The sequence below is a fragment of the Anomalospiza imberbis genome, chromosome 4 (genome assembly GCF_031753505.1).
Source record: "Anomalospiza imberbis isolate Cuckoo-Finch-1a 21T00152 chromosome 4, ASM3175350v1, whole genome shotgun sequence".
Classification (NCBI taxonomy): domain Eukaryota; kingdom Metazoa; phylum Chordata; class Aves; order Passeriformes; family Viduidae; genus Anomalospiza; species Anomalospiza imberbis.
Window position 1 is genome coordinate 6979063 of NC_089684.1, and position 11982 is coordinate 6991044.

Sequence of the window (11982 nt, forward strand, 5' to 3'; positions counted from 1 at the left end):
TTTACAACAGTCAATAAGAGTATTCTAATTTAAGAAATAGCAGGAAACTTTCTATCTCTGTTCTCTTGAATACTTCCTTTTTCTAGATTTAGATGATCTTGTGTTCAAAATTTTTCCCTTCATGATTCCATTTCTTAGGTGCTTAACTGTCCTGATTCACTTAATGAGCATTTCTGAATATATTCTTAGCATTGCACACTTGAAAGTCAAGCTTGGTGACACTCACTGCCAACATATTTAACTCCCTTTGATGCTCTGATCTTCATTTACTGGAGCATGATCAAAGAGTGCTGCCCTCAGAAACACGGGAAGGAAAACTGAAAATAGCAGCCAAAATACAACAAATTGCAACACAGGCTCATCCCTGATCAGCTCTAAGGTGCTCAGATGTGGAATTCATCAGTTTCACCTGATTCAATCCAACTAAGCAGTGTGCTGGTTCTAAAAGGAAATGTACCCTTTGGCAGTTAATCCACAGTAGCTCAGCTCATGCACAACGTCTCACAACAGACCTGGGAAAAGGCTCCCAGCATTGTGGAGGGTACTGGTGTATAAGAAAATGAACTTGTGTTTATCAAAACCTGTAAATGGCCAATCTTCAACAAGAAAATTAAAATTGCATCCAGTTGTTCCTAACTACGTTCTCAAAGAAGACAACAGAAAAGAATATATGATGACTCTGGTTCAGGCAACAGGGCAGCAATATGGTTGCCTCACCTCAGATGCCTTTCCATAAGGCAGCAGGTCTCAATAAATATAGAACACATGGAGTTATGCAATGGCACTGGTTTCTAGCAGAGAACCAGACAGTGATTCTTGCTTACCACTCATCAGTGGAATATTTCTTACACATTCTCAGATGGAACCTTTCATCCCAGGGAGAAAACGGAAAATAGAAGAGATGGAAAACATCAATTCTATTTCATGTAAAAAAATGACTCAAAAAAGCTTATAAAACTTTACTGCTGCCTGTCAGATAAAACACTGAAATGATCCAGCACATCCTATCCGTCTGACTATCAACTTTAAAGATCTACCAGCTTGGATCTTGAGTGATTATATTGCTATGCTAACATCTAAGAGAAAGCATATATTGTTTTGAACTGGGGAAGAACACCTACCACATCAGAAAAATAGTTTTCAGTTTCAGGACACTGAACTGCAACTTCATTCTGTTTTGCTCGGTTATATGTTGAGATGGTAAAAATGGGTAATTTTTACCCGTTGAGTTTTCCCAAATAAACTTTCTTTCTCTGCCTTTGTCGATAAGGACTCTTAAAAACCCAAAGCAACAATGACTCAAGTTTTTGTAAATTGAGGAGTTAGCATTATGTAGAGTTGATGTTATCTAAGAGCAATGTATGGCACAGAAACTAAGCAGGTAAGCACCTTCTCACAAAAGGGGGCCCTCCACATAGAACAAGTTATACACGGCAGAATAGGCAGGGCTAGACAATGAGCACCAAACCAAAGAAGCATCCTGACTACTTCTGTGACTAGTCCTCTTTTCTAAGTTGTATTTAAGCCACGTTCCTAGATGCACCTGGGAAAAGTCCCAAGCCAAAGATAACATAGAGCATTTTTATTTACTAGTTTATTGAGTTGAATCATTGGCAAATTGATCCAAAGTTCTTAGTAACAAACAAATTATAAACAGCCAAAAATTGCAGCTCTGTGGAGAATAAATAACATCAGGTTCTCAGAACCAGCCTTATGCAGTATGAATGGATGGCCCTTACAGCCTGTCATGGTAAGCAGTAATCTGCTGCCATAATCCCAGTGGTGCCAGGACTATAATCATACATATAGTTTATAGAACAAACAAATGGAAAAATATGTATAAAATAATATAGTTACGTATAACTAGCTATTTATATCTATATTTGTATAAATTTAGTTTTATACATCTTCAATTATATATAACAATATACAGGATTGTTCTCTACAAAATTCTTACATTGATCCTTGTTGAGAAAACCAAGCATTCTGTAGCCACATATTTTTTTATAACCTCATCACAGTAAAACCCAATAACAGAAGAGTATATTAGTAATTATGATTTACCACCTTCTACACAAAAACACATTTTTTATTTAATTGCAACAGAAGTATATCTATATGGTCTCTATGGAACTTCAACATGCTGTTAATTAATTTGGTTATTAACAGTGATGTGCATTCAGTAGAGCTCATGACACTAAATTTGTACAGTTTTGAAAGACAGCCTTGGAATATGCAACATTTTAACCTTAACATGTTATTACTTAGAAACTATGTACTTCACTCATGAATGACTGCTGGGGTTTTTTCTTAAAGGTTCTTTGGTGCTTTTTCTAGGCCTATGATATCCTTTTCCACAGAACAGATTCTTAACATATTATTTTCATGTTCACAGTGCTACTGGTAAAACCTGCTGAGATGCTATGAAGATGCCAGCTACCTGTCATACATGCTTAAAATAATTGGTATCACAGGAAAAGTAACACAAGAGGAAGCATCATTAAAGAACAGGTCTCTCTGTGATATAATGCAAAACATATGTTGAAAATATGTGTAATAATTAGAGCACTGTGCATCCGTCTTCATATCAAACTTGGCATAGCCGAAACTATTTCTAAGTATGAAGTTCATGCTACAATACTGGCTCTTCTGAACAAAAGACCTCTTTCTTCAATTATATGTTCACCCATACCATGCAAATTTTTCACCATATCCCACACAAAGTCCATAATCTAAACCAAACAGGAAGACAGTCTATACTTTTGCTATGAAATATCTAGTGGTTTTTTTTAATAGAAAATAAAGAATACGGCATGGAAAAAAAAGAGGATAAATGCAAAAGAATTTAAGACCACAAAGGATATTTAATTGCTTAAATTAATGTGAGCAAGACTACAATAATTTATACACTTTTATTAGCTTTTCAGCTTTTATTAGCTTTATATAACTATAAACCAAAGATGTCCCTCAGCTTTTCTACAGAGATTTATTTCTTAAACACAAGAATGTTTTTTTCTCTTTACAAGGAATAGAAAATACTTTTGCTGCTGATGCCAATATCTGGCAAGGTTGAACATGCAAAAGTCAATATATATTCTTGAAAAGTGAAAAGAGAGCTGCATATGAGAAGGCTATGTTGAGGAATATAAAGACTGCATCTTTGCATTTATGGTACTTAAATTTTTATCACGATAATTATTAAATGCAAAAATATCTTTTCTACCCTTCCCTTAATTGTGCTGCTATAGATCATAATGAATATTCACATGAAGCTGAGAACAGCCAATGTGCATGGAATGATATGATGAGCATATATGACCATAGATTGCCACTGAATGCTTAGCAGAATAAATTTTGGCAGTTTTGAGAGAATATATTTGAAAGTCAGTTGTCACAGAATTTTAGTACTCTAAAATGTCTAAAATCACAAATTATTGTCAATTCAGTGGGGCTGGCTTTTAAATGAACTGTATTTCATCACTGATTAATGAAATAATTACTTTTTCCATAAATTTTGAGATTAAATTCTGGCCCAGCAAAAGAGTGCTATTAAGAAGAGACAAGAAGCTGAAAATCATGTTTTGCAATACCAAGACCCCTGCTATTAGACCTCAATGCTGATCCCAACCCAAGGATGCAACAATAAGTGGTTTTTGTCCCCTCAGTCCAGTTCCTGGCATCGCTGAAAGTGGTACATTGATTTGATCAGTTCCTGTGTTTAAATCGGACATATTAACACACAATAATTAATTCAGGCTCTTAAGTGCTATTTTAAAATGTCAAACGATTCCATTTCAGATTCACAAGTTGCATCATTTTCCCATTATACTTTATCTATGTATTAATTGTGTGATAGCCACTTAACTATTTCTATTGAACATATAGATTGTAATGAATGACAAATTCATTTCAAATAATTTAATTGGGATTGTGTCATATATTTTTACCAACTTTGCAAGTTATGCAGAAATATAATCACTATCTGGTAGGTGATGAGGTTAGTATTAGGTAAGTTGTAATTAGAGCAGAAAATTCAGTAAGAACTGCTGTCATATCTTAGAAGTAACTTAAAAGACTCAAATAAATAAAAATGAATAGAATACAGTAGAATGTAATTTATTCTTTTTAAAGATTTCTTACAATGGATGTCACAAAAATAATATCCAAGTCTAAGTTAGTTTTGAAATATACAAAGTCAAAGAAGACCTTTTTCACTAAACCTAAAGATAACCACCCTAGGCTAAACCTGTGTGTGGTTTTGGATGCAATGTTCATTGCATTTCTTTTTATTTTCAAAGTCTTTTTAGGAAAGTGTAAATCAGTGAGGATGAGAAAAGAGGGCTAAGCCTTTAAAGGTTTTGATGGTCTGCTCTTCAACACCTATAACTGGATTTACTGAAAGAAACCAAGTGAGATATTTAAAAAGCTTATGCTGAACGACAAACATACACCTCAAGCATACATTTCTAAAATAAAACTTTCTAATAGTACTTTGCAAGGATGTAAATATTGTCTCCAGATTATTTTGGAAGTTTTGAATAAAATATGTAAAAGAGGGAAGGCCTTTAAATCCAATAAGTGCTTTGTGGGGAAACTAATGCTCAAGGAAAACATGATTACTGATAGAAAACGGTGGAATATAACTGCTTTTGTCAACCTTGGACACTTAGTGACTAAATAAAAAAAAAGTCAATATTACACCAACTGTGCACTTAACTATGGTGTTTCTGTGTTCACATGGAGAACACAAAAATCAATTAATTGTGTGAGAGATACAATCCTTTCAGAATTCAGCCAATGCACTGATTTATTAATGCTATTGATTACACTGAACTAAATATGTAATATGAAGACCTACTACGCCAAAATGGAGCTCACGGTTTCCAGGTTAAAGTTTTGATTTTCCTCTTTATCCTTGAGACCAACTCTACTAATATAAATTGAAATTATGTGAAGAGATCTATGCCAGTTACATTTCTATACGTCTGCAGAAAAGTGCTTGATATTGCCTTTTACTTTCATACTTAAATATTTATACACAGAAACCCCTTTTCTAAGATCTGAAACAAGATGGACACAAAATATAATTGCAATTAGAGATATGCTGAGCTTCCAGAAAAAATATGTCTGGAGACTAAGTCATGAAGAATACCTGCTGCTTCCTAGGTAGTGTAGGTACTTAACTCACCTGCATGCTGTGCATCTAGTTACTGTTTGTATTTCACAGGAGAGATCTATTACCCATATCAATAGTGGGCAACCAATTATAACCAGAACTTATTACTTCAACTATCATAATATATTAGGTTGCAAGTGGCAGATCATGAAGATGATCTACAATAATTAGACCAAACTGACAGCAAGTTATGCATGTGTGTGATTCATCAGAAAACAACATTACATGCTAAAAAATCAACACTCACTGCCACATTAGGCAGGCCGGAATAGTCACCTTCCTCCTGCAGTTTGCAGTGACAGGAACACAGAAGACCAACATTCATTGTTTACACAATGAAAAGTACTAATGCTTCTGCTTATGAATTATGATTTTCACTGCTAGAACTTCTATTCTCCTAATGGCATATATACCTTGTGTACATCTCTAGGGCAAATCACATTATCATGAGTAAAATACCAATAGAAAAGAAGGCAAAAATATAGTGTTAGTTTCAGTGCAAAATTTCATCTATTCTGAAAAACTTCTCACAGACTATATTGAATTTATGTCTTTTTATTGGTCTGAAATGGTTGAAAAAATTCATGTTTCCTGTAAAACAAAGTCTGATTAATCTTTTTCAACACAGATTTAATTAATACGTGCAAGAATGAACATGTTCAGCTAGAATGTGGGAAAACAACTATGTTTCAAAGGATTTTTAGATGAGATTTCTTGTTACGTGCACATGCAGCATTAGAAACCTAATACAGGTGTCTGTGCACTGAGGTATACAGAAAATACATTGGCAACAAAGAAATTACAGACAGTGAGGCAATCTCTACTAAATTAAATTAAACTCTTTCATCATCACTGAACTAATAGTGGTGGATACAGTCAAGTGCTGTCAGAAGATCTCATATACCATATATTTATAGTATATATTATAATAGATTTTATATATATACTTTATCTTCCTGCAGATAATATAGAGATTTCTATAACTGAAGGTAGATAATTTAGTATATTTTCTGATCTTTGTATTTTAGTCTTAACAAAAACAAGGCTAAGAAGGGTATTTGAAGAAACAGAGTTTGATTTCTGGATGATTCTTTCATGTGCACTTGGATATGGGGCATCTTCAAAAGACAACAGATTTATTATGCCATGGCATAACTGGCACGGTATTTTATTTAATTACTTCATGTTGAAAGATAAAATATCTTTCATTATCAGTTTGATTCTCCATTGATATTAAGGAAATTTTTTCTGCTAATCTGAACAAACTGCTTAGACATAACTATATAATAATATGTAATAATATGTATGACTAAAAGAAATGTCCTGAAAATGTTACAACTCCACCAAATTTAAAACCAGCACAAAACCCCCAGAAAACCAACACTGCCTCACATCACTTGCAGTCTGAAAATTCGTGTTTAGGAAACAGGTGATACTAGAAAGTAGAGTGAATAAAAATTGAAGGCTCAAAATGAAGACAATTCAGTTTTAGCACTCGGTGTTTGTTTTGTAGGCAAGTTTTTGTTCAGCTATATAGTAATATGGAAAAAATTTATCTAACTGTCCAGGTCCCGTGTATATTCCATATAATTATAGAACTGTTGGGTTGGAAGGGATCTCAAAGACTCTAATTCCAACCTCCTGCCATGGGCAGAGATGCCACTCACTCGATCAGGTTGCTCAGGACACCATCCAGCCCAGCCTTGAACACATCCTTCCTTACCATGATGATTTTTAAAGATATTCTCTTTTCCTTTCATAAAGAACAAGAAATTAAAGATTACTTATTTCAACTGCACAGTGTGGCAGTATCAGGGTGGCAATACTACATCACTGCAATTTACCATTTCCCACCTCAACATTACTAATTAAGGGTACTTTAAAAGGTCCATCATTACTGTACTGCAACCCCCTTAATAAACAGGGTATCAGGGATTTCTCTTGGAACACATAATTCGAGAGCCCTCTCTGATAAGCGGTTTCATCAGGGACAGCTATTTGTTTGAAACTGATGTGAATGGTGCACAGAAGATGAATGAGTGGAATGGTGTCAATAAATAGAACACAGTCTATGTGGGAATAAAAACCCTTTCTAAACATTCAAAGCAGTGGATTCTAAATTCTGCTTCAAAAAAAGAATACGAGACCAATTGTGGCTAGTTCTCTGAAAACACCAGCTTGCAGCCCCAGTCAAAAAAGCAGAATTTGAGCATTGGAAATTACTAGGGGCAAGAAAACCAACTCAACCAAAAAACAGAGCAGGAAACCTTTTTTTAATGCAATAAATCTACACACTTCATGTTCAACACTGAATTTCTGATCGCTCTATTTCAAAAAAACCCAAAACAATCAAAAAACCCCATAAGATCTAGGAAAGAGGCATTAAAAAAAAACAAAAAACAAAAAACCAGGAAGAACAGACAGGGATTTTGAAGTCATTTCATATAAAAAGATGGTAGAATGGACCAGAGTTTATCAGCTTGAAAAAGCAATAGTTGAAGAAGCATTTGATAAAGGCCTATATAACAACATAAAGGGAGTCTTCATTACTGTGATATAGGAATAGGAATCTTTCAGTTCTAATACTACAAACAAACACAATGGTTTCCTTCCAAAGAAAAAATATAATTAAATTGTTCAAGTCACCATCACAAGACTACACACTGCAAAAGCCTGAATAATAATTCAAAAGATCCAGTGGAATCATTAATACATATTGAGCACAACCTGAGTCTGACCTCTGACATAACAAGGTTCCAAGCCACTGCCTGGGAGGGAACACAGGAGTACACAGGGAAGAATTGCCTGGGTACGCTTCTTGTACTCTTTCTTTAGAAGTCTCTTACTTCTTCTACCCAATGTGTTTGTATCTCACGCATCAAAAGCTAGACTAACCTGCCCCCCAGTTTAATAAAATACCTGTTTTCTTTCTCAAAATGGGAAATACAGTAGCCCTCATTCATCACCATTAGTAAACTGACAGGATGCCACATTAACTGAGCTCACTGTAATAGAGGTTGGATAGGTAAGGAATTGTCTGAAGGCAAGATAGCTGACAAAGTGGTGAAAGCCAGATATGGATGAGTTTCTCAGAGCCTGATTTTTCAGTTACATCACTTAATATTTCCAGTAGTGGTCTTGCTAAGAAAAATAGTAGGAGCATGCTGATGACATTTATGGATGCTATAATGTAAGCAGAAGTGCTCCAATGCAGAAGATCACTGTCAGATCATACAGGGAAGAGTGGGTGACCTTGAAGACTGGTGTCATAGAAATGGGATGAAGTTTACCAATAAGGATTATATATAAACAATATTTCTGTTAGGAACTAGAAGCTTAACATCTGGAAACAACTGAGAAGAATCAATTATAACAGCTGATTTCAAGACAACCATACACCTTGATATAACACAGTAAAAGCTAATAAAACAGTAAAGGCTAATAAATTCTCAATCTCTTTGACTTGCTTTCAGTTCGCTGTTTTATCCTGAAACTTCCATAGTTTGATGTATTCAGATTTTCTAATTTTAAACTCCAAAATAACCACCTCCAATGTCATCAACAACCCAGTACCTCTTTGCTCATATAACCAGCATATAAATCTGAGAAATACTTCTTCAGTTATAGCAGACTTCCATCCCTGAAAAAAGTATTTTTCAATACTGGAAAGCTAAAGACAAGGCAGATCTTATGAATGTATAAAAAAAAATGCTGATCTTTTAGAGATAAATCTGAATGTCATATAGGAAATAATTTACCATCTGGAATACTTCTGGCTCCTTGTGCCATTTGTCTTGGAATGCTTTTGCTTTCATGAGGAAATTCCAAGACTTATTTTCTAACACTAATTTATTTTTCAATGTCATCACTTTCAATTATTTCCATTATGACAAATGATTTTATTCAATAAATATTAGATGCAGAAATCTAAATTAATTACAAATCACACCACTGAGAGGCAGACGACATAAAATTGGTATGTAATTTGCATCTCATTTACAAATTGTGAAAGTTCCCCCAAAAATTTTGTGAGAACTAGGGAGGACTCAGGTGCTACTCTCAAGAAATCTGATTTATTTCATGGAATTGGCTGTACATACTTGCTCTTTCCTAGAATTCTTACTACTACAGATAGTGGCAACTTCTACAGATAGTGGCTTTGGAAAGATATTTCTACAAAATTAGACACCAAATTCAGCATAGCAAAACTGAATTGTCTGAACTGTCAGTCCTACAGTTTTTGGGTTATTTTATTAATTTATTTTTCTTCTTATCCATGGTAGAAAATAGATATATTGAAAAATATCTTCTAAGCAGAATTTCAAAAGTGCATGTATTATAGAGCTTAATATCAGATTTTTATAGTGTAATGAAAACATATTTACACACATACACAGACACTCATGCACAGTGTATAGGATAGTTTTAGCCTGACTTACTCTAACTTAAAAGTTTTTTCAGCTTTAGTTCAACAATGTTTCAACTTCAATTACATTTGTAAGAAAGGACTTCAGCCATGAAAATTACCAGCTGACATTCTGTTGAATTTTGTTATTAAGAATATGAAATGTGTTTCTGATTCAACATTTATGTTTTGTTATGTTGGTCAACAAGTTATTGAGTATTCTCAAAATAATTAAATTTTTTTAACCTCCAAGAAAGAGACAAATTTTCCTAATAAAGTTCAACTCAGGAGAGCAAAGTAAAAAATACCTTCTGAAAAATGACATGTGGGATAGGTCTGTAATTCAGTAGTCTGAAACCTAATTAACTTCTTTCCTGTAGCAGAAAGTATAGACTCAATGAAAGAAAATAGTCTGGTTGAATTATGAATAATTACGTTAACATGATATAATATAAACCTACCAATACACTACTATAATAGGGACAAAAAAAAATCCTGTACTCCTTTAGATTTGCTTCATAAAAATACTTTAGGTACCCAGAATTCTTTACAATCACTTTGAATACAATTTCATTCCATGACTATAAAATAATTTTTGACCTAACATATAGACTTTATATCATGATGCATAATTGATAAACTACTTTAAAAATAGGTAGCATTCTATGGCAATTCTTCAAGTAAATGCTTAAGAATGAGAAGTAAGATCAAGTTATTTTAATAGCATCCAAAGTGAAGTTTCTTACTTTCAACTGAATCTTCTGAATCAGGGATTTATTCTTCAGTGTTTACTATTTTTTCATCACTAAATTCCATGCTTTTCTGAGGAATTGCTATCAAAAGCCAAGTTTTAATTTATCAAGAAGCCCAGACACCTTTAAAACTCTCCATATTTTAACAACTTTAATGTAATGCAGGGATATTTCCACTGTCATAAATTTGTATGTAATCCTATTCTGTGCAGTCTTTATTGATTCTTAGACTGTTTGATGATGCTGGTTTAAAATTGAACTATCCATCCAGTAACATAAATTAGACATCAATTTGTCTTTTGTATATTGCAAAATATTCACATCAAATCTTAAACGTATTTGAAAAAATCAAGGAGCAAATCACAGTCTAATCAGCTAAAACCACACTAATGGTTTGGTTTATCACATTCTGTGTAAGAAAATTTACAGAATAAAAGAATAGCCCCTCAGGAATGCTGTCAAAACACTGGACGTACGTTTGCAAACTTTATCAGATCAATAAAGAATATTTCTGAAGGCAGCAGAGTGAGAAAGAATCTCTGTTAAACTTCACACATGCAGACTGCAGGTAGCTCAGCAATAACAGACCAGAAACTCAATTGAACGGCCAATAGAGTGATTTATATATCGCCAGGGGTAATGCCAAAGACCTAGATGAGGAGCTTCCCTCCTGCTTTCAATTGCACACGTTCTCCCAATTACATCAGGAGGTGGAAGCAGTTAACTTTGCGTTTAAATTAGAAGGCTGAACCTAGATCTTAAAGTCAGACAACTACCTGTGGATGATACCCTTGTATTTTGTTCTTAATATTACTCCAATACTCTAGCATTATTTCATGGATATTCTATTGATGCGAGAGACACAAGTAACTGTTCGAGGAAGTAACTAATTTGTCATGTCCAGATCAAACTTCCTTTTTGCAGCACAGCTTAAGATGTCATTCTGTCTTTTTTAATTATCAGCTAATCAGCCAAAGTACAAGTGCCTTACATTTCTAGAAAAAGTACTAAACATTTTATCAGTATGTTTGTATCTGATAAAAGAAGAGAGAAAATAAGAACAGGGAAAGCCTAAGGTCAGGATTCCAGGTAATCTTAAAGAAATTCAATGAATAAAGTTTAACATTTATAGCCAGGAGGAGGAAATAAAAAGAGCCAACCAATATTCCCCCTTCCCCCTCCCCAATAAAACCTTATACCCATGCCTATTAAGACAATGAGGAAAAAAAACTAATTAAAGTAAATTAGCTTAATGTGCACAGGCTGGATAAAGACAGATCACTTTTAAAAATCCAAGAAGATAATGATACCCATTTGGGATATGTTTTTGGCATTTTTCATATAAATTGGACAGTTTTAGAGGATAAATATGGTTAGCGAAGTCCTTACAGGCAATTATGTCTTTACAGTGCTGGTGGCTGATATCATAAAAGTATAATTTTAATTGCTATTAATTGTGTTAAGTCCACTTTTATTGAATACTTAATGCCATCTCTGACAGTTGTTGTAATTTATGTACTTTAATGAAACTTCTTAGTAGAAGTTTGGACTTGGAGGGTCATTTCCACTATGTTCAAAATAAGGCATTTTATCAGCTAGGGAAGTGCAGGTTATTAGGACACTCATTTTTTGCCTTCTCAAAATTAGTT

General features: G+C 33.9%; 1 protein-coding gene across 1 annotated transcript in view; it reads right to left on the reverse strand.

Annotated features, from left to right (window-relative positions):
- Nucleotides 1-10935, reverse strand: part of TENM3 (teneurin transmembrane protein 3) — a 469046-nt gene extending 458111 nt beyond the window's left edge. Inside the window, exon 1 of the mRNA XM_068187008.1 lies at nt 10810-10935. The gene's annotated coding sequence lies outside the window, so the exon portion shown is untranslated. The remainder of the gene's footprint in view (nt 1-10809) is intronic.
- Nucleotides 10936-11982: the final 1047 nt, after the last annotated feature.